This window comes from Microcaecilia unicolor, chromosome 5 (assembly GCF_901765095.1).
Source record: "Microcaecilia unicolor chromosome 5, aMicUni1.1, whole genome shotgun sequence".
In the NCBI taxonomy this organism is placed as follows: domain Eukaryota; kingdom Metazoa; phylum Chordata; class Amphibia; order Gymnophiona; family Siphonopidae; genus Microcaecilia; species Microcaecilia unicolor.
This window is the reverse complement of record NC_044035.1, coordinates 345,296,452-345,320,176: the sequence shown is the minus strand read 5'-3', so window position 1 is coordinate 345,320,176 and position 23,725 is coordinate 345,296,452. Positions and strand designations below refer to the sequence as shown.

The 23,725-nt window shown below is 44.8% G+C and overlaps 1 protein-coding gene across 1 annotated transcript in view; it reads left to right on the top strand.

Moving 5' to 3' along the window:
• MLYCD (malonyl-CoA decarboxylase) overlaps nucleotides 1-23,725 on the top strand; it is a 103,225-nt gene that overhangs the window by 1,073 nt on the left and 78,427 nt on the right. The gene's annotated exons all lie outside the window — the stretch shown is intronic.

Here is a 23,725-nt window from a genome sequence, read left to right as displayed (position 1 = left end):
TGCGCATTTGCGGGTGAGTCGGTCACTTGTCATTTATATGTTTGATTGCATTTGTATCCCACATTCCCCCACCTATTTGCAGGCTCAAAGTGGCTTACAATACATCATGGATAGTGGAAATGAGAGGGGAGTAAACATTTGGTATTACAGAAGGATTTTGGGTTGCATGGTAATGGAATACATAATACATAGTAACATAGTAGATGACGGCAGAAAAAGACCTGCATGGTCCATCCAGTCTGTCCAAGACAAACTCGTATGTGTATACCTTACCTTGAATTTGTACCTGTCCTTTTCAGGGCACAGACCATATAAGTCTGCCCAGCGGTATTTCCCGCCTCCCAACCACCAGTCCCGCCTCCCATCATCGGCTCTGGTACAGACCGTATAAGTCTGCCCTCCCCTATCCTAGCCTCCCAACTACCAACCCCTCTTCCCCTCACCCAATTTCAGCTAAACTTCTGAGGATCCATTCCTTATATAATAGTAATCCTATATAATAAAACTCAACCACAACGTTCTGAGGACACTGATGTCACTGTCAGGTCCTCCGGGCACTTCCTTCCGGTTCGAAGCCTTCGTGGTGGTGAAGCCACCGAAAACACTGTGTTGAGGCCCCGCCCTCGCGTCAAACGTGATGACGTCGAGGGCAGACAATGGCGTCAGTGGCTTCACAAACAACGAATCAGCAGATTGAAGGTGGCGTGCCGAGGTCCGCAACAATGGCGGTCAGTGCCTTCAGAACGCCGAAGGGGTGAGTGGGGAGGTTTGGAAGGAAACCGTGCTAGCGCCCGTTTCATTGCCACAAGAAACGGGCATGTGCGTGAGTAGGGAGGGGGGAGGTTCGGAAGGAAACCGTGCTAGCGCCCGTTTCATTGGCGCAAGAAACGGGCATGTTTTACTAGTATAACAGAAGGAGTTATTAGCCTGGTACTTTTATTTATTTATTTATTTATTATATTTGTATCCCACACTTTCCCCACTAAAAGCAGGCTCAATGCGGCTTACATAGTAATACGTAATAGAATTTTGTTATGTAAAGTAGGAAATTAGGTATCAAACATATAAACAGCAAGTGACCGACTCACCTGCAAACGCGCAGTAGAGACTTCCCTCTCTGTCCTGCCCGCACGTCAAGACGTGATTACGTCAGAGGGCGGAACACAGAGGGAAACGGAGTCGAAGTCACTGTGGGACACTGCCGCCTGGAAGCGAACATCACGTGCACCAACCTCCCCCCCCCCCCCATCCCCACCGCCGCTCCTCCGCATCGGGCCCCCTGCACTGACCTGGTGGCGCCTCTCACCTCATGTGGAAGCGCTACAGGCAGCAGCAGAGCTAAAATTAGTTCAAATCACCTGTCCTCAGATACTGTGAATGAGTTTAATCAATATTAGGGCCGGGTTGCTCTTTCACCAACAGAATTGGTGCTTCTGTATAGAAAACTTTAGAATATATAAAATACACTAAACAGGTTCATTCACTGAAAAGTTGTCCTTTCAGCTAATCACATCTGTATTAGATCATCCATGTCATGGCCTTGTTAATTTATTAGGATTTATTTACTGCCTTTTTGAAATAATTCACTCGAGGCAGTGTACAGTAAGAAGGTGCCTCTTGTTTTCTGTTGTGTGTCTTGTCTGTGTTGATTAGACACTAAGCTCTAGTGAGGAGGGATTTTCTGTAAAGCTCTTCATATATCTTGTAGGACTGCACCAATCTCAATATAGCATGGTACAATTCTAATCAGTTACCTGTCTTGGCTAGTTTTTATATGTCACAGCTTTTCTTTTGGCGGTTGTTTCCGTTTTACAATTAGCAGTTGAATGATACTGTTCAAAACTGTAAATAAACAAAAAAATGCAACAGGTTCCTGCTTTAGGATGCTCTGGCAATAACAGTACTAGATTATCCTGATATCTGCTAATACCTAAATATGGATTAATAATACTTGGCTTTATATTGAGTGGTCCATATTTTTCCTGTGGCTTCATCGTAGGAGGATTTAATGAACTATTATGGATAGTGCACGACTTGTGATATGCACTTTAAAGTATTCAGGTTAGTGCGGACATCTGGTTCACATGCTAAGCTGAATAAGCAAATATCTTTTATAAGGAAGACTTATAGTTAAATCAGGTTTTGTTTTGAAGTGTTGAATTTGGTTGGTAGTTCATAACTTTATGGTTCTGTTAATTTGTGCAAATTTTGCGACTCCTATAACACTGAAAGGGATTCTGACTGCTCTATTCTAGATATGTCAGTTCTATTCAAACTGTAACTTGCCTTGCATACCCATTTTTGCTGTTCCCCATTTTTGCTTTGATGGCATTCGAAAGGAGATGTATCAATAAACTGAATTGAATGATATGAAAGAATAAATTAAAAGTAAATTTGGGATGAGGTGACCTTCCATAATTCACATTTACATGCTACAGAGAGGGACAGTGGTAATGGTGTAATTTGGTGTTCTAGACATCTAGCCCTTCCCCCTTCAGGTAATCTAGTTGATCTTTAATCCCAACCCATGTAGGTGTGCTGCTTTTTTTTTTTTTTTAACCTAGTTAATAGGTGCAAAATAAAGCATTTTATCTTTAAAAAAAACTTTTTTTAAATCATACACTTCGTATTTACGTTGTTTCAGTACTGAATTGCTATGACTGTAATCTAGAAATAACATTTTGTTGTTAATACAGTTTCTACTTCTGGTCAGAGATTTTAAAAAAAGTAACATAAGTCTGTAACGTTATTTACACAGATTCTTTCCAATTATTAGTCTACCGCTTTATCATTTATTTTTTTCCAAGAATAGTTTTGTAATTTTGATGTCCTACTTCCCTTCCACGTCTTCAGACATGGGCAGTAGTGCTTCATTTTATTTAAACAGGAACTGTACCTAAAGTATTTTTACACTTGGCAGTGAGTGCTACTTAGGGTACCCACTTCTGTGGCTTCATACTGGTCAGGTAAGATAGTAGGACTACCCATTAGAAAGCAATATTTGCAGTGTGCCAAGTGGCAAATGCATTAAAAGGTTTTCTCTGCAAATATGCAAATAAAAGCAAATTGTTGGTGTAGGCTGTAACAAGGCCCTGTGTGTGGCTTCTTTGCACAGCTTGCCTTGTCCAACTGGAGCTGCTGCTACATTAACAAAATGATGCCTTTTCCATTACTGAGAAGTAAAGAACTGTTGCCTTCAGATGCAGAATTGGTCTTTACAAGCCAAGGTCTACTAGGGTCTGGGTGCCTGGGCCAGGAATGTCATGACCCAGGTAGCTCTGGAGAGCTAGTGCTGCCGATAAACAGATAAAAGTAACGCGGGCTTGATCTGAGAAGTGAGCAGAGTTTTTTTATACATTAACTTTCAAGGAAATGCTTTGTAATATAATCCCCTTTTAGTTTTTACCCCTGACGCAGCCTGAGGGCGAAATGTGGCCACGTCGGGTATACTCTGGAAGAAAGGAGAAACAGGGGTGATATGATACAGACATTCAAATATTTGAAAAGTATTAATCCGCAACGAATCTTTTCCGGAGATACGAAGGAGGTAGAATGAGAGGACATGAAATGAGATTGAAGGGGGGCAGACTCAAGAAAAATGTCAGGAAGTATTTTTTCACGGAGAGAGTAGTGGATGCTTGGAATGCCCTCCCGCGGGAGGTGGTGGAAATGAAAACGGTAACAGAATTCAAGCACGCGTGGGATAAACATAAAGGAATCCTGTTCAGAAGGAATGGATCCTAAGGAGCTTAGCCGAGATTGGGTGGCAGAGCCGGTGGCGGGAGGCAGGGATAGTGCTGGGCAGACTTATACGGTCTGTGCCAGAGCCGTTGGTGGGAGGCGGGGTTGGTGGTTGGGAGGCGTGGATAGTGCTGGGCAGACTTACACGGTCTGTGCCCTGAAAAGGACAGGTACAAATCAAGGTAAGGTATACACAAAAAATAGCACATACGAGTTTATCTTGTTGGGCAGACTGGGTGGACCATGCAGGTCTTTTTCTCCCGTCATCTACTATGTTACTATGTTACTATGTAACTGTTTAAATAAACCACTTCTCTTTTATCTTATTTTTTTTATTGTTTTATTTGATCTGCTATTTTTGTATTAGCGTTGGCAGGAGCCTGCTGGGCCACCACAGAGGTTGAGAGTGGGCTAATAGGGGAGAAAAGTTCAGTGCCTTCTTGGCATGGTTAACAGTACTACCATCCAGGCTGACTTCCTCTACTGGACTAGGTCTCTTCTAGCAAAACTTTCTCAACTTTCTCTCTTCAGTCACATTGCTGCTTCTTTGCTGGTTTGATTCTCTCTGTGTCCCTCATCGCGATTACACCTTCGCAGCTTTCTTTCACCAGTAAGCACAGGAGACTGGGTTTGGTGACTGGCAGTCTGTCTGCCTGTTCCCGGTTATACCCATCAGCCTCCATGTGCCTTCCAACTGCCCTGGACTCAACTGACTACTGCTGATGTAAATTATGCAGAATTATGTGGTTATGCTTACCATTATTATCACTGGGTGTAATTAAGGGGACACTGCATCAGACTGGCCTGGCGTGCATGGTAGTTGGCATCAGTTCTAATCAAGTTGATTGTGTTGACTTACCTGTGCACCTGGAGGGATTTATGAACCAGCGTCCAGTTCAGGGAACAGGTCCTATGATGCTCACCAAGAATGTGTTTGATCCTCCTGCCTTGCTAAACTTGATACTTACCATCTCCACTGGGAGGTTGTGTCATGTATAGGTCACCTTGTGTATGGTCATGTATTACATCATTTGCCAGCCTCATATCTTGACTCCTTTTTCAGTAACTTGTTTTCCACAGAAATGTGTTTCCTGTTTGTACACTATGTTTATTTCTTTCTCTTCTCATATGGAATATATGTATTTAAGCCTTGACTCCCCCCCCCCCCCAAAAAAAAATATTGGAGCTTGTGAAGTAAACCTTTTGTACTGTTTCTTTGCCTTCTGACCCCACCAAGCACTGATTCTTCATTTGCTTCCAGTGATTGAGCTTTTACTGCTGGACATCTAATATAATAATTTGCTCCTCCAACGTTCGAATGAGGCTACCTGCGACCGTAACCAACTCCTGACGTCACTGTCCAGCGCTAGAACCCTGCTCGACTGACATCAGGAGATAACACTAGTAACAGGGAGGCGGGAAGCGCATGACCACAATAACAAAGACGTGGCTCTCGAGGAGCCCCTTCAGATCTTTACCTGACCACGGCGGACACAGACGTTGCTGTCGAGGAGCCGCTTCAGAAATTTAGCGGACTACTGACAGCGGAAACAAAGAAGAGCAGGAGCAGGTTCAGTACTCTGCAGCGGAAAAAAAAAACCCGGCAGCCGCTTCAGCTCTTGAGAAGCAGTGAGAGCTGAACGGCAATGGCCAAAAATAGTTAACCCTCCTCTTTCCCCCTCACCCCCTCCACCCACCCATGTCCAGTGACCCTCCTCTCTCACCTGCCCCCCCCTCCAGCCTCCCAGGTTGTCCAGCGAATTCTTCGGGGCAGGACAGGCAGGACTTGGCTGCTCGCGCTGACCCTCCCCCGTCCCCCGCTGCCGGATCGCTCTTCAAAATGGCCACCGAGACTTACAAGGGTTACTTACGTCAGAAGGGGCGGGCCCAGGTCAGGGAAGGAGAGACGTCCTCCTGAAGACGCGCAGCCATCAGATGATCTTCTTGCCCGTGCAGCGCCTTCACACATAGGTGAGAGGCGCTGTGCGGGCCCGGAAAGGTGGAGGGGGGGTCCGGTGGAGGGGGGGGAGCGGCGGTAACGACCTCAAGGGGGCGGGGCACGGGGGCGGAGGATGGCGGGAGGCGGAGCTGTGGGAGAAGGAGAAAGAGAGAGACAGGAAGGGAGTGGGGCCGGGGCTGCTAAACTTTTGATTTTTGTTTTAATTTTTTATTTAATACAGGGGGAAGCGGGGAGCAGCGGCGGGGGGGGGGGGGGGGGGGCAAGGCTGTCCATACGGGACGCTCCTGACGAGCGCCTTTGCCCCCTCCCGATCCTTTTTTTTATTTTTGGTTTGATTTTATATTTTAAGCAGGGGGAAGCGGGGAGCCACGTGTTGGTGTGGGGTATTTATATTTTCAAATGTGCCAGCTTGGATTTTTATGCTGCAGGGAGAAGCAGGGAGCAGTGTCTGTATGACAGCTCAGGCCTTAACGACAGGTCTGACTTCACGTTAAATATATCGCGGTAACTGATTCGGTGCAATCGTCGGTATGGTTAGTGCATTCCAAATTGTCCACATTATAATTGGAAGTGACTTGTTTGCATTCCGTTTTCGTTAGCTGCTAGCGTCGTCAGAAAATGGCCTTTAATGCGTGCTACGGTTGAAAATTTCTTCATTAAAGGGTCGTTAAAGTTTAGTGCATCTGGGCCTTAGTGTGCATACAGATGCAGGGAGCCAGATACTTTCTCACTTTAGACGTGCTGAGAATGGAAAATCACACTCGCACAGAGTTTGATAGATTCATGATTTTTTGTGTGATTATGAAAGAGTACAGTCCTGAATGGCTGACTGACCATCACTGCCTTGTGGGTTTGTTCAGACCAGTGAGCTGCACCATGTGTGATTTCATGAGTTGTGATGTTCTTGAACTGATACACCCCCCCCCCGCATCTTACCCCCAGGTATGTTGATAAAATGACTTTGCATGTATAGCCCCACATAATTAACTTTATTCATTATATGATGATAGGATGGTGATTTGCCCTATATCTGTTCAGTTGTAGTGTGATTTTTCTGAAATATATGAAAATTAATTTCTCAGTTATATTGGCCAGAGTTATGTATGCAGCCCAAACAGGTTTTCTTTCTCCAGAATAGAATGAAGAAGCAAGTATTTTGAAGGGTTAAAAATGTGGGGATCTTTTGAGATGCGGCTCATTGATTGGCCCAATTAACTGCAACAGTTTAGGAGTATGAGAAACTACCTGAGAGTGGATGTAATGCTGTCGTTGCATTTTAGTATTGAAGAAACAGCACTGAGGGACTTTATACCTACATGCGGATGGGACTGTAGCTGACAGTTTTATCACAGTAACAGAAGTGCTGCTCTGTAGGGATGCATGCACTTCATCTGACTTACTACCTCTTTAGCGTTTGAATCTATGAAGTTCGGCAGCGCCGTCTATCTTAGGCTGAAGCATTTGTGGAAGTCAGACTGCATTTATGCCAAGGGTAGGTTTCCTCAGATGGAAAAGGGGTTAGGGAATGCAATTCCAAATTGATTACATTCCTTCCCAGCTGTGCCCAGAGGGATCATGCCCGTGACATTTGCATGTTCTTAAGAGGTATCTGAACAGCAGCAAATTCAGCTGAGAGATCTGCCCTCATGTTTAATTCATGCAGTCTTTACATCCATTCTGGCTAGCTTTAAGGGTCCGTATTTTATTAGAGTTTTCAGCATGGTGTTAAAATACAGTGAGTGCAAAATAAACAACAGATGAAATGTGTAGTGCTCCAAAGAGACCCAAAGTATGCAAAATGTGAAGATGACTGTGAGCAAAGTACCGAGGGGGGATGAGGAACGATTCAGAGGGATTTACTCCTAATACACAAATCTTGAACATAAACAGTCCACAGGATCAATACAAGTGACCTAGAAGAAATGGCTGGTCTCTTCAAAAGTAGTTAACTAAGAGGTCTTTTTACTAAGGTGCGCTAATGGAATTAGCATGCACGAAATGCTGTACAGCACTTAACGGGTATCCTATATAATAATTTGCACCTCCAACGTTCTACGTCTGGATGCCTGGGTTCGTAGCATCCATAACCATTCATTGCCCCACACTCGCGTCAAAACGTAATGACGCTCGAGGGCGGAACAGTGAGAGGGAAGGGAAGCCAGCGCCAGCCAGCCAGAGAACATTCAGGTACAAATCGAGGGGAGGAGAGAATTGTGGGAGAATCGCTCCCCCCTCTCCTCTGAGTTCCAGGCCCTCCCTGTCCTCCGAGTTCCAGGTCCCCCTCCCTTCCTGTCCTCCGAGTGCTAGCCCGACCTGCGCTGCCTGCCCTCTTCTCCCAGTCCTTTGCCTGCTCCTCGCCTTCCTGCATGCCCCCCAGAATTTAAAAGTTCTTACCTCGGGGTCCGGCGGCAGCAGTGAAAGTTGAGCAGGTATAGTGCTTCAACCTGCCTTCCCTTGTCTCTCATCTCTGCCTCTGGTCCCGCCCTTGCGGAAACAGGAAATTAGGGCGGGACCAGAGGCAGAGCTGAGAGAGAAGGGAAGGCAGGTTGAAGCGCTGTGCCTGCTCACCTTTCACTGCTGCCGCCGGACCCCGAGGTAAGAACTTTTAAATTCTGGGCAGCATGCAGGAAGGCAACGGGCAGGCGGAGGACTTGGAGAAGAGGGCGGCCAGCGCGGGTTGGGCTAGCACTCGGAGGAGAGGGAGAGAGGGGGGCCTGGAACTCAGAGGAGGGGGGGGGCATGGAACTCGGATGAGAGGGGGGAGGGAGGGGGCCAAGCTGGAACTCGGAGGATAACCTTACTAGCGCCCGTTTCATTTGTGTGAGAAACGGGCCTTTTTTTTACTAGTGTGCTAATAAATTGGGGTGTGTTAAATCCATTAACTTACCTTACTTAAAAGACCCCTAATTTTTTTTTTTGTGTGTGTGTTTGTCAGAGACCATCATATTCTCTTTGCTTAGGTCTGGTTAGCAGCAGAAGTTGAGATGTGGACTAGACACAGAAACATGGACATGAATTATCCCTATAGTGTAAAAGAGGCAAAATTTCAAATGTTTTAATTTTGTGTGTTTTTATGTATATTTGTAATCTTGTGCTAACTGAATACTTCTGTGAAAAACTTGCTAATATGAGTAACTGCTTTTTGAAAGAGGCCTTCAAGTATGTGTTCTTAAAAGCTGTAAATGAAGCTACAGGCAATACCATGGTTCTCATCCATACTTCCAATACTTTTGCAACTGCATTAGCCCCATGAGTGCACCATAGGGTGGCCCCAATTTAGATATTGGATTTTTCACTTTGTCAAAAAAGATTGATGTTTACATTATGGGAAAAGCTATACAAATAGGTGCCCGTTTACTCAGATAGTATGAGCATATAAGGGAAGAAACCAGGCAGCTAGAACATAACGTAAGAATAGCCATACTGGGTCGACTGACGGTTTATCTAGCCAAGTGTCCAAGGAAGCACAGCTGAAACGTAATCTCTAGAAGCAGCTATTTGATAAAAGCTGTACAGTTATGTACATGCATCTATGCATGTGTAGATCTCTATCATTAGAAGCAGTTGGGCTGTTGTGGAAGAGGATCCGGGATCGTACCTGGTTGAGCGTGGAGCTTGGCCCTATAGCCCCCGGTCACGCTTCTTAGTGCCACTGTGTAAGGCTTTGGCTTGGTTCCATGGGACCTTGCCTGAGGGGTGCAGATCCCCATCCCCCACCCCTTTTGCCAATACACCTTGTTTGGGTTTAGTTTTCCTGGGCTCTCCTGCACTCCCCGGGTTCCAAAATTTGAATAGATTTGGCCTGGCTAGACTTATTCCTTATTTAAGGGAATAAACGTATTTAAGCTGCTACTGCAGGTTTAAGAAATTTAAAGGAAAAAAAAAAGGCAGGAAATCCCATTTTACTAGAGTATAAGGGATTTCCCTAGCTCTCTGCAGGCACTAACAGCGGAGTCTCTAGTACTCCAGGTGAGGCAGGCCCAGACAGGGAGGCAGGCCTGCAGGTACCTTCCATGTGGTTGGGCATGCCAGCTAGCAGGCACTCCAGTTCTAGCAAGAGTTGGCAGCTGCTGGCTCTGTCTCCAGTGTGATGGGCTGTTTCCAACTTTGGAAATGGCCTGGGAAGGGGACGGTGGGTCTGACGCTACTTCTCCCTGTGCTGAGGCATCAGGACCTGTGGTGTTGATTGCCTTCGGCGGGAATGGTGGCTATTTTAACTTGGGCAACCTTTTCTCTTATAGCTGGTTTTCAGTAGCAAGAGGGGTCTCCATCCTCCCCCCCCCCCCCCCCGGGAATTGGGGGTGTGTGTAATTTAGAAAAGATTTAAAGAAGAGTGACCAAAATGGTAAGGTTATGGAACTCCACTCATGAAGAAAGGCTAAATAGGTTTGGGCTCTTCAGCTTGGAAAAGTGATGGCTGAGGGGAGATATGATCGAGGTCTACAAAATCCTGAGTGGTGTAGAACAGGTAAAAGTAAATAGATTTTTATTTATTTTTTTACTCTTTCAAAAGGTACAAAGACTAGAGGACATTCAATGAAGTTACAAAGAAATAATTTTAAAACAGATAGGAGGAAATATTTTTTCACTCAACGAATAGTTAAGCTCTGAAACTCCGTTGCCAGAGGATGTAATAACAGCAGTTGTGAATCTGGGTTTAAAAAAGGTTTGAGCAAGTTCCTGGAGAAAAAGTCTATAGTCTGCTATTGAGACAGACATGGGAGGAGCCACTGCTTGCTCTGGGATCAGTAGCATGGAATGGAGCTACTATTTGGGTTTCTGCCATATACTTGTAACCTGTATTGGCCACTGTTGGAAACAGGATACTTGTCTGGATGGACCATTGGTCTGATCCACTATGTTTATTCTTATGTTCTTATGTAATGTAAATATTCTTAAAATAGCCACAGGGATCTCTATAGTTTTAGTTTCTAAGGTGGCATTTTGCTAAAATGTAATTCATGGAAATTTTTCTTGATTTCTATATAGAGCCCCGTAAGTCTAAAATCCCAGATTCTGTAAATGGTGACTTGTTTCCCTGATGAAATTGTGCAAATCCTACTGCTCACGTCATCGCTTTATAGTTTATGCTGTGCACTGGTTCACAATCGGTTTTACTGACCCCTACTACAAGGACTAAATTAGATTTAGATTAGATAAGGAAGCCATCTGAGCCGCATTATACTAAGATTAACCTTTGAAAGCTTCATTTCCATTGTTGCCGTTCTGTGTTGTTCATCTCATCCTACTGATTTTCTCTGTTCTATTTATTTTGCATTCCCAGCAGGTGGGTGGTATACACAAATCTGCTGATTTGGATACAAATGGTGTTGAAACTGAGACTACTTTAGTGGCTTTCAGAACTGTCATTTTTAGTGCTGTCGAAGAGGCGGATGAATGTAGACCAAATTGTCCCAATACCTTTTACAATCCCAAGTATTTCAGAATTTTTTTTTTTTTGTATCGCTGCTGGGAAGGCAGGGGTTTTCACACAGATTAGCTTCAGCAACAATGCTACGGTCTGTATCTGATTACACTTGGTTAAATTGGAACATGAAGAGATAGCAACCCCCCATCGGAGATGTTGAGCTCAAGTTTAGAACCAGGGGTCCTTTCTCCCAGCCCTTTGCTTTTACGTAAGCAACTGATAAAGGTTTCTTAAAAAAAATGTATTTTCCATTTGAGCATTTACATTTAATGGCAAGAACATTTAACATTAGAATTTTATTTGGATTTATTAACCACTTTTACTATTTTATTTATTTATTGCATTTGTATCCCACATTTTCCCACCTATTTGCAGGCTCAGTGTGGCTTACAGAGTTTGATTGTGACATAATCATTCTGTGATGTCAGTTACAATTTGTAGTGTTCAAAGATTATGTAATAGAAGAGAGAAGGAAGTTGTTAGGCAAGGTTGAAGGTGGACTGTGATAACTGTGTGATAACTACTTATCATTTCTATAGCGCTACAAGGCATATGCAGCGCTGTACACCATACACAAAAGACAGTCCCTGCTCAAAGAGCTTACAATCTAGATAAGACAGGCAGACAGACAGAACAATTAAGGGTAAGGGAATAAAGAGGTGAGGATAAAAGGACAGGGCAAGTGAATAGTGGTAAAGAGGTGGGCTTTAAGTTTGGACTTGAAAACAGCCAAAGACGGGGCTAGACGTACATGCTCGGGAAGTCCATTCCAGGCGTGAGGTGCAGCAAGATAAAAGGAACGAAGACTGGAATTATAAAGTATTAATAATAATTTATAATTATAGTAACATAGTAACATAGTAGATGACGGCAGAAAAAGACCTGCATGGTCCATCCAGTCTGCCCATGACAAACTCATATGTGTATACCTTACCTTGAATTTGTACCTGTCCTTTTCAGGGCACAGACCATATAAGTCTGCCCAGCAGTATTTCCCGCCTCCCAACCACCAGTCCCGCCTCCCATCACCGGCTCTGTTACAGACCGTATAAGTCTGCCCTTCCCTATCCTTGCCTCCCAACCACCACCCCCTCTTCCCCCCAACTGCTCCGCCACCCAATTTCAGCTAAGCTTCTGAGGGTCCATTCCTTCTGCACAGGATTCCTCTATGCCTATCCCACGCATGTTTGAACTCCGTTACCGTTTTCATCTCCACCACCTCCCGCGGGAGGGCATTCAATTATAAATTATAAAGATGTTCAGCCAAAACTGCGTAGGGGCAGGCTCATCTAATATAATAAAACGCACCCTCAACGTTCTGAGGACAACGTTCTATGAAGCCTTGAAGCCTTGAAGCCTGAAGCCTTGAAGCAATCTGACGTCACTCCCAGGCTGAGGCTGAAGGGTTCGTGGATTCGTGGTGTGAAGCCTTCAAGCCAGCCAGCCGTCTCTGCCCCGCCCTCGCGACAAAACAAACAAATCCGGAAGCGAAACGTCAGGGAAGGAGGCGGCGCTCCCGACGTCTAGCCTTCCCTTCGCTGTGTTCCGCCTTAAAAAGAAGGCGGAACACAGCGAAGGGAAAGCTAGACGTCGGGAGCGCCGGCTCCTTCCCTGACACTTCGTTGCCGGAAACGCCACGGAGGTAAATTGAAAAAGAAGAAAAAAAAAAACAAAACGATGCATGGATGCGAAGGGGGGGGGGGGGGGGGAGAAGAGGGCGGGCCAGGCTGGGACATGGGATAGAGAGGAGCATGGATGCGAGGGGGGGGGGCATGGAAGGGAGAGAGGGGACTTGCTGGAAAAGGATGAATGGAGGGGGCAGGGGACAGAGGAGCATGGATGGGCATGGATTGGGAGGGCAGGGCTCAGGGAGAGAGGGGAATTGCTGGAAATGGATGAATGGAGGGGGCAGGGGACAGAGGAGCATGGATGGCCATGGATTGGGAGGGCAGGACTCAGGGAGAGAGGGAAATTGCTGGATAGGGATGAATGGAGGGGCCAGGTGACAGAGGAGCATGGATGGGCATGGATTGGAAGGGCAGGACTCAGGGAGAGGGGAAATGCTGAATAGGGATGAATGGAGGGGACAGATGGCCATGGATGGATATGGATTGCAGGGCAGGCCTCAGGCAGAGAGGGGAAATGCTGCATAGGGATGAATGGAGGGGCCAGGTGACAGATGAGCATGGATGGGCATGGATTGGAAGGGCAGGACTCAGGGAGAGGGGAAATGCTGGATAGGGATGAATGGAGGGGACAGATGGGCATGGATGGATATGGATTGCAGGGCAGGCCTCAGGCAGAGAGGGAAAATGCTGGATAGGGATGAATGGAGGGGGCAGGAGACAGAGAAACATGGATGGCCATGGATTGGGAGGGCACGGCTCACACTCTCTCTCTGATATACAATGTCTTTCTGACTCTCACTCTCACACACTCTGTCTCACACTGTATCACATTCACTCTCTATGTGCCACACAGTCACTCACACACTCGCTTGGTCTCATACACTCACTCAAACAGAGAATCTGTGTCTCACACACACTCTCTCTCTCGCCCACACACACACACTCTCACTCACACTGTGTCTCACATACACACTTGCACACACTCTCATTCTCACACACACACTCTCTCACAAACACACTCACACCCAGACTCACGCTCTCTCTCACACAATCACACTTTCACTCTGACTCTCAAACAGTCACTCTCACATACACTCTCCCAAACATACACACTCCGAGGAAAACCTTGCTAGCGCCCGTTTCATTTGTGTCAGAAACGGGCCTTTTTTACTAGTCTTGACATAACTTACAATTTTGTTAACAGCATAAAAATAGTGAAATGATCAATAATAGGAATAACACGACACAGTATCAGAAATAGACATAATGAAACAGCACAACTAAATAAATGTATAATGAAGGGGAGATCACGTGATGCAGTGAGCTTTCCAGACTTAACGTTGGTGGAGCTCTGGGGTCCTGCACCTCATTTGCTGATAATTTGGCATCTCTTCTCTGCTTCTCATGACCCGACGCTGTGCTAAAGTCTGTGGACACTTTATGGACAAATTTCCTGTTGTCGGGGGTGATTCTGTAGCCAGCAGCACGCAGAAGGGAAAGGCTGCGGCCAGGATGACAAGATAGCAGAAGAACATGGCGAAGACACAGCTGCTTTTACTGATGCACAGCTGGCTCAAATTACTCGAGCAGTGGTCTGCGCCTTAGATCCCCGACTTGACGAATTATCGGAACAGCTGGCTAGCATGGAGACTTTGTTGGCGGATGCTACCTGAACTGGGGAATTAGAACACAGAGTTTATGGGGTGGAGGATTGGGCCCATGCGCTAGATGCCCGCGTGGAAAAGCTAACGGTCCAACTTACTGACCAAGCTGCCAAAAATTGGTGACCTAGAAAATCGGTCAAGACGCAGCAACCTCCGCTTTATTGACCTTCCAGAAACAATTGAAGAGCGCCAACTCATCAGATCTGCTGAAACGCTGGCTGGCCAAGGAGTTTTCCCTTTTGGCTGCTTTCAGGCTGGTGTGCTTGGAACAGGTACACCGTGCTGGCCGACTGCGTGATGGACATGATTACACACATGCAGTATTAGCAAAAATCCTAAATTTTTTTCACAAGATGGAAATTTTACAAGGCTAAACACTGAAGCGGGACAGCCTTCAGTATGGTGGTGTGCCTATCAAGATATTTCAAGATTTTTCTCCAATATTGCAGGAGCGCCACAGGAGATTTTCAGCAGTTTGCTCCACTCTTTCCCCCCAAAACATCCGTTTCATGTTTTTGTATCCTTCTGTTTTAAAGGTTTTCTCGGATGGCAAGTGGACCACTTTGGACTTACTGGCAGCGGCACAAGTCTTTGTGGATCAGCTTAATTCTGGAGACTGACTGTTGTGTTCGACCCTGGTTGCTTTGGGATTGTCCTTTATTTGATCCTTTGCTTGGGACAGTGTTTCTATGTACTGGTCTGGTACTGTGCTTTGCTTGTGGTTATGACTGTTCTTTTTTTTTTTTTTTCCTGTTACGGATGCCATTGTCTGACTTGTTTTATTTTAAGAACTTTAGTAGAGTGGGGTGCGGGGCCCTGAGCATTAATTTGTGATCTCTCTTTCAATCACATTTTTACGTGGTGGAATTGTCAGTGGGTTATCACAGGGTGGGGCGGTGGGTGGGGAGGGCAGGGGTGGGAGCATGGTTGGGTGGGATTTTGTTCTTTTTAGTTGTGTGGTTGCGAGATGGTTGATTTGTATTGTTGACGTGGTGTGTGTGATTTTTTTTTTTTTAATAAGATGCATGGGACTTTGATTTATTCGAGCATGTTCGGAGTGATGACTAGGGTGAGAGATGTGTGCCCTGGTTGTTCGGGGGATTTAGGCCTTTTAATTTTTTTTTTAGCAATGTGGGCTTTCTGACTTTCCCTGATGGCTAGTGGCTCCACCAGTATTGCTACTTGGAATGTAGGTGGATATCCACCCCGGTGAAACGTAGTAGAATTTTGTCAGTATTGCAGTGTCACGGAGTGGACAACCAGACTGATGCAGAACATTTGAAACTCCAGAGGCAATGGGTGGGAGGAGTGTGCTTTTTTTTTTTTTTTTTACTTCCTCAGGCTCTCGTTGAGGAGGAGGGGGGTCACTGTTCTTTTCAGGAAGTCCTTAGCCTATGAGGCAGATTTTGGTTGTGTAAGACTCTGAGGGTCACTACCATTTGCTTCAAGTTTGACTCTGGGAGGTGCTCATTTTTGTTGCTAGTAGTTTATACCCCACCCCGTAATATAATGTTTTTAACATAGGGTGTTGAGTATCTGTGTTCCCTATGCACATGAGCCTATTATGGTTGTGGGCGACATTAATTTAGTCATGGAATCGCGCCTTGGATAGATCATCTAATTTGGGTGGGGGTGTGCACACTGCGGTCCTTTATCTCTTTGTGGAGCAAATGGATTTGGTAGATACATGGCATGCCTTGCACTCTGATGAACGGGATTATATGCACCTCTCCAGGGCATATGACACTTGGTTTCATTTAAACTATATATTTGTTTGTCTATCTTTTTTTCTTCTGCTGTGATTGATCCTGGAGAGGTGTCCAATCACACACCTGTGTGGATAGACGTCAACCCCTCGCCATATTATACTGTGTTTTTTTTTGGGGGGGGGGGGTTCCCCACCTACTTGAGCCACGACTTGGATTTTCAACAGCATTTGCAGCAGAAATGGGACTTCCTTTTACAAATTAACGCTAAGCATTTGGATCAACCTACTTTATTCTGACAGACAGCCAAGGTAGTTCTCAGGGACGACCTGATCTCTTATGTCTGTGCTCGCAGTAAGCACTTGGCTGCCGGGATTTTAAATTTGGAAACTCAGCTAAAAAAAGAAAAACAGCGTGCCCTGCGCAGTCCCACTAAACGTAATTATGAGGCTATGTTGGCTATATAGGTGGCCCGTAACACTCTTTTCATGAATGTGCGTCTCGTGCCATGTTATATTGGAAACATGGGTTTCATTGGTATGGTAATAAATCTGGTAAACTCACTCAAATAGTGAAAATCTGGAGTGAATCGAGGGTGGTTTCTGCCTTTTGAAGATAGTATTGGAATGTTGGTTATTAGCTATGATTTTCTCTGCTTATTTCCAGCAGTTATATGAGGAGGGACCCCTCGGTTGTTACACAATTCTGGGCTGCCACCTTTTCCGCCTGATGTGGTTGATCGTTTGAACGCTGCTTTGCAGGCCAAAGAACTTCAGTTCACTATAAAGGCCCTGCAGGCACATAAGGCTCCAGGACTCGACAGGTATTCTGGGGAATTTTACAAATGCAAGTACAGTTGCTAGAACGCCTCCTTTCTTATTATGTTGAGGTTATCCGGAACCGTCAATTCCCTCAGAATGCAATGTTGCGCTTATAATGCTAATCCCTAAGCCGGGTCACCCTGGCGATTTGCAGGAGGCGTATCAACCCATATCTCTACTTAATGTAGATGTTAAACTCTGTCTAGGGTGTTGGCTGAATCCCTTGCCAATGTGTTGCCTGCTGTAATGGGGGATGCACAGGTTGGGTTTGTGAGAGGTAGGCAATCTGTCCTTAATGTTAGAAAAGTGATATTGGCTATGTCACATTGGGGCTCATTTTCAAAAGAGAAAAAATGTCCGAAAAGTGCATTTGCACATTTTTCTCACAAAAGCATCCAAATTGGTATTGGATCATTCCATGCCAAGTGGTCTAAACCTTCCCACCATCATGTCTCCAATTTTGTTCAAATTTTATCTGTTGAGCAAGTCAGGTGTTAAACGAAGTTTCCCAAAATTTGAGGTCTCTAACTGCAATAGTTGCAGATCTAGACCCCCCTTTTTCTGAAAGGTTGTCAGTCCATGAGCGCGCGACATTTACCAAAATGCCATTTTGGGGGTCTAATAAAATCCAAACACATTTATAAGAATGGCTAAAAAATTCAAATCCTGTACAGTTTTTGATGCTAATTCCGATGAAATACATTTTATCATTATGGATGCAAAATCCAGTCAAACAAGTTGTCTCAAAGTGTGCATCAAAATTGGTCGCGACTCATCGGAACATTTTTGGACCAATATTCAGACCGCAACAACTTCCATGCAAAGCAAGATACGGACTTGAAATTTTGAACAAGCATTATGCTTTGTATGTAGGGTCATGCATCTTATACTTTGTCTTGCACAAGTTTTCCTGTGAAAATTTTCTCTTCCAAAAATTGCAGAGCCTATTAAGCCAGCGTGACCAGCGTATAAAATTAAGCACTAGTGCTTAAATTTATTCATATATTCAACTTGCTAACCATTTAACTAGCACTGCTGAGTATGTCTGGCCATTTGTTGGGGACTGGCTGTCTAAAGCTAGCTCTGCTATTCAGTGGGCTGAATTTTAAATGTGTAATTATCCATTTAGCAGCTGAATATTACTGTAAAATGTATAAATGCTGGCTCTGCCTTTGGCCATCCGCAATGCTGGGCCCTTCTTGTAAGCTAAAATTTGGCCGTTTAGCGAGTTAAATGGCCCAATTCCATTCATATAATGACTGAAAATACACATACAGACACGAGTCGGATTTGTCACCTGCTTGCAGATGCATGGCTTGCTTTACATATCAGACCTGCAGGAATTTAAAGCTTTACTATTTGAGTCAGTTTGATCATTTTGCACTCTATTTCATCAAATTGAGAGGTGCTTAAATCTGCCCCCCCCCCTCCCTCCACATGTCTATATTTATTTATTGCATTTGTACCCCACATTATCCCACCTTTTTGCAGGCTCAATGTGGCTTACAGAGTGTTATTATGATATAGTCATTACATGATCTTAAATACAGTCGGTAATAAGCTGAAGGTAGATGAGGATTTAAATGGAAAGGTGATAGGTCTCCGTGTATGCAACTATTGTTTTTGTTGTTGTTTTTGAAATTTTAAGGCAGTGTATTATTTTTGTCATTTTTCTGTTAACATTGACATGAAAAGAAAGATATGTGGAGCAGGGGCGTAGCTACGGGTGGGCCTGGGTGGGCCCAGGCCCACCCAGTTTTGTCTCAGGCCCATCCTCACCTTCTCCCACCCCCGCCGTAGCGCTGCCTCCTCTCCTGCACTTCACGGTCTCTGTCTCCCACCCTCGCGGCAGCGCTTTCAATTTGCTATCAGCGCTGCCTGCCTGACAGCTGACAGACGCGGCGCGACGTCCTCCTGCTCTGGGGCCTTCCCTTTGCCGCGTTGATTCAACTTCCTGTTTACGCAGGGCGGATTGCACGCGGCAGAGGGAAGGTCCCGGAGCAGGACGTCATCGCGCTGCGTCTGTCAGCTGTCAGGCAGGCAGCGCCGATAGAGTGCTGCCGCGGGGGTGGGAGACGAAGACCATGAAGTGCATCAGAGGAGGCAGCGCCACGGTGGGAGAAGGTGAGTGGAGGCAGCGCCGATAACTTGAAATGTGCTGGACTGTGTGTGTGTGTGTGTGTGTGGGGGGGGGGGGGGGGGGGTTGTAGTGCCCACCCATCCAACCCGCTGGCCCACCCAAAAATTGTCTTCTGCCTACGCCACTGATGTGGAGCTTGCCTATTTCTTATAAAGAAAATAGTTCTAATACAGTATAACAGCTGTAACAGCCTGTGTGCAGGAATTGCTTTTGAAGAAACTTGCTCTCAGTTTACAACCAAAGTTTGTCGGAAGTTGAGATTTATTTTTGATGCTGCTGTTTTCCGAGATGAGCAGAGTAGTAAGAGGCGTCGGACTGGAATTAGAATGCCGTGTCGGGTAATGAAATGGACAAAACGCATTTTAAATTTATGAATCAAGATGGATCTGCATTGTAAACTTCATTATCATGGTCATTATTACCAACTTCTCTCCCAAAATGAAGTTTCTAAAGCAGAGAGTTGATTTAATTATAGCTGCAGGCAGATTAGCACAGATTGAAACGCCTGATATAAATTACTGTCAGTTGTGAGCAGTGCCTGGAGGTGTAAAAATCCACCAGATTAATTGGGTCTTAAGGTTAATACTGATAAAGTATAGTTTCAGTTCAGACATTTTGAAAACTACCTTGGTTTAAGCATAGTCTTGTGCTTGGCATGTGCTAAGCACAGGCGCTGTCCTTATGCATATTAAGATTTAATGTCTGAATTTTCACTCTGCTCATCAGGGGCTCAATTCATCTAGGTGGGAGGGAAAAAGCATTGGAAATATTGAACTTTTTTTCTCAAGAACAACCGTCAAAGGTAGATGTTTCTCGGTCTTGGGATAAAAATATATATTTATTGCAGCCTGAAGAAAGATGTATTTGGCATATATAAGTAAAACAACCATCATAGATTCTTCTAGTAGTTATTGTGGAAAAACAGATTACAGAACTCAATACCGATGTAATAAAATTATGCTTTCATGCCGCCCAAAAGCATATTTATGAACAGCTATTAAATACACACATGCTTTTGATTTGCCTTGAGCCGCCTTCAATCTCAAATATAATTATTCCTGCTGGAGGCTGGCATAAAATCGAGGCCAGTTTTGCTGCAGTCTCAAAGCTGCCATTATTTCATATGGGAGCCATTTGGCATACCCAGTAGGTGCTAAGTGCTGTACAGTGGCATGCAGGTCACCTGGGTTGGTTAACGGAGAAGGGGTTCTGTCATTTCATTTCTTATGCACAGCCATTGCCCAGCACGGTTTACATAAAAACTGTGTCAAATTATACAATCAAACATATAAACGGCGAGTGACCGACTCACTCGCAAATGCGCAGTAGAGACTTCCGTCTCTGTCCCGCCCCCGCGTCAATACGTGATGACGAGGGCGGGACAGAGAGGAAAACTGCGCCGCCGAGGTTGATACCGCTCCCCCCGCCCGTCCGCCCGCCTGAGATCGCCGCTACCGTTCCTCCCCCCCACCCGGCCCGGGCCCTCTCTCCGCTACTAACACATCCATTCGCCGGAACGCAGCATGCACATCAGCTGAGCTGCCGTCGGCCTTCCTTCCCTGCCTGTGTCCCGCCCTCGCTGACGTTACGTCACAGGAGGGCGGGACACAGGCAGAGAAGGAAGGGCCGACGGCAGCTCAGCTGATGTGCATGCTGCGTTCCGGCGAATGAATGTGTAAGTTTAGTAGCGGAGAGAAGGCCCAGGCCAGGTGGAGGGATGGCAGCAACTCCGGGGGTGGGGGGGGGGGACGGTAGCGGTGGCGACCTCGCGGGGAGGGGGGAGGGAGGGGGAAGGAAAACCCCAATACCAGCCCGTTTTTACGGGCTCAACGGCTAGTTATATAATAAATCCCAACTCGCACCACAAACAGCAGAGACCTGCTGTAACTCATCCTACCCTACTGGAAGACTTTTAATATTCAGCATGCTTCATCCCTCCCCAGTCATCAGCACCAGACTTCTCTCAAATTGCCATGTCTTTAACTTTTTTTTGGTAGGTCGTATTTGCTTCCTGCCCAAGCCCTGTCCTAAAGCTTGTTTTTTTTCTCAGCATCCCTGCAGTCGGCATCTGTAACGGCACCCCATGTAGACCACAATGCCAGGTTTGACTAGTATACCAAGTTAAGCAATTTGCTGAAATCCCGGCTCCTTAATGCTGAAATACTAAAGTAAAATATTTAAATTGTATTCATCCTTTCAGGATTCAGTGCGATATAGTCAACAATAATTGAGCACGCTGCATTCTCCTATATCCATAACTTAATTAAGCTGCATGACCTATAAGTGACCAGCCACTCTGTCTGGTATAAAGCATAGGGGGACAGATTTTAGAGGTCTATTCATGTATGACCCGGTGAAAAGAAGGAGGGGGTATATGATGGACATGTGAATAATTTCAAGTATAAATACTTCTTCAACGGAACGTTTAGCATTAAAAAGAAACTTTATAGGATGAGGGTGAAAGGGGGTAGACTCTGGCATAATGTAAGGAAGGGTGGTGGATACATGGAACCAGTTTCCTAGTGGAGGCAAGTACTGTATCTGAATTCAAGATTGTGTAGGACAGACCCAGAAGAGGGTCTCCTGAGAGGGAGGAAGGGTCGTAGAGCTGAGCAGTTGGTGAGGATGAGTAGACTGAATAGGCTGTATGGTCTTTATCTGCTGCCATATTAGGCAGCAAAATGTGAATAATCATGTGTGAAAATAGGAAAGTTAGCCTGAATACACCTTCTACTCTTTTGAAGGTGATTCCCCCCCCCCCCCCCCCCAAATTTGAAGAGTATTCAATTATTAAATACTAAGCTTTCCTGTACATGTTGTTTTGAAGGGTTTAGTGCTACTTCTTGTGCTGCTTATAACGTGTACAGTTTTACAGGTTTATTCTCTCTCTCTCCCCTCCCCCCATAATGCCTTCAAACATAATACACACACTCTTACACCCTATGTACATCATACATGCAAACATAATTTCCATTATGTAGCTTCCCACTATTTCAGAGCCTGTGGAATAGTTGTCCATCAGCCTGTAGATGGAGATAGAGGACTGAAAACTGGGCTGAGACATATCTTTCTTGGCATCCAGCCCTCAGTATTTTCTGTCTCCAGCAGGTGGACGGACACACTTCTCAGCCTCTGGTTCTGAGTGATTTGCTCCTGGTCCAGTTGGTCCCCAAGTATATAATATCATGTTCATTGTTGATTTAATCTTGAATTGATAATGAATGTGACTGTTGGGCAGACTAAATGGACCATTCAGGTCTTTATCTGCCATCACTTACTGTGTTACTATTGGCCCCTTTTACAAAGGCGTGCTAGCGTTTTTAGTGCACGCTAAAAATTAGCATATGCTAAACTCTGAAACCCATTATATTCCTATGGGCATCTTAGCGTTTAGCGCATGTGAATTTTTAGCGCACGCTAAAAACGCTAGCGCACCTTTGTAAAAGACCCCCTGTATTTGTGGTCGTCTTCATAACTCCTAACCCATCAAAGTCCTAAATTTCACTAGATACTTGGATACATGCTTGGAATAAACTCCCTGAGCCCATACGCCAGGCCCCCTCCCTGCCCATCTTCAAATCCTTGCTCAAAGCCCACCTCTTCAATGTCGCCTTCAGCACCTAACCACCACACCTCTACTCAAGAAATCTTGACTGCCCCAACTTGACATTTCGTCCTTTAGATTGTAAGCTCCTTCGAGCAGGGACTGTCCTTCTTTGTTAAACTGTACAGCGCTGCGTAACCCTAGTAGCGCTCTAGAAATGATAAGTAGTAGTAGATACCTTTGAAATATGAAATAATGAAAGAGAGAAAACCTAAAAAAAGATAAATGGAACATACAAGATACTTTTTGAATAGTTTATATAACCTTAGATTTTGGAAATGTTATTTGTCTGTATTAAAATATAAGGAAACTGGAAATCTTGGCTGGGTAGTCCAAATTGAGGACCAGAGGAGTAGTTCATAGTGTTACGTTGTGGCTCTGTTGATTTAACTTGACTAGATGAGGCTATAAATAGAACCCTTGTAGATATTGCATTCATTATAAACAGATATTTATTTATTTGGTTCACTTGCATCCCACATTTTCCCAGCTTGTGCGGGCTCAATGTGGCTAACAAAGTTAATACATCAAAACATAATACAGCAGGATATAATAATTATAGAAAATTAACAAATACAGTAACGAAAGCAGCTAAATAGGAGAATACGGATTGGAAAACAGGAGCAACAAAAGGGAAATCAGTCAAAATGGAAATAGGGGATTAAAAAGTAATGAGGTATGAAGTACTGAGCCAATGCAGCTTTCTGGGTACAGAAGTGAGAAATCCTATGTGATTTCTTGTTATGGAAAGAATATGAAGTCCAAATGAGAGCATATTATGACCATTACTGGTTTGTTTTTGCTGTGTTTTGGTTAAAAACAGTATCTGCTTTGATGGAGAAATGAGATTAACTTCAAACACATTTTAGAATATCATAGTATAGTTCTTCAAAAATTTTTTTTTTTTTTTTTTTGCAGAGTTGTCCCTTGGTAGTAGTAATTTCAGAGAGGAAAATATATAGTAACATAGTAACATAGTAAGTGACGGCAAAAAAAGACCTGTACGGTCCATCCAGTCTGCCCAACAATGTTT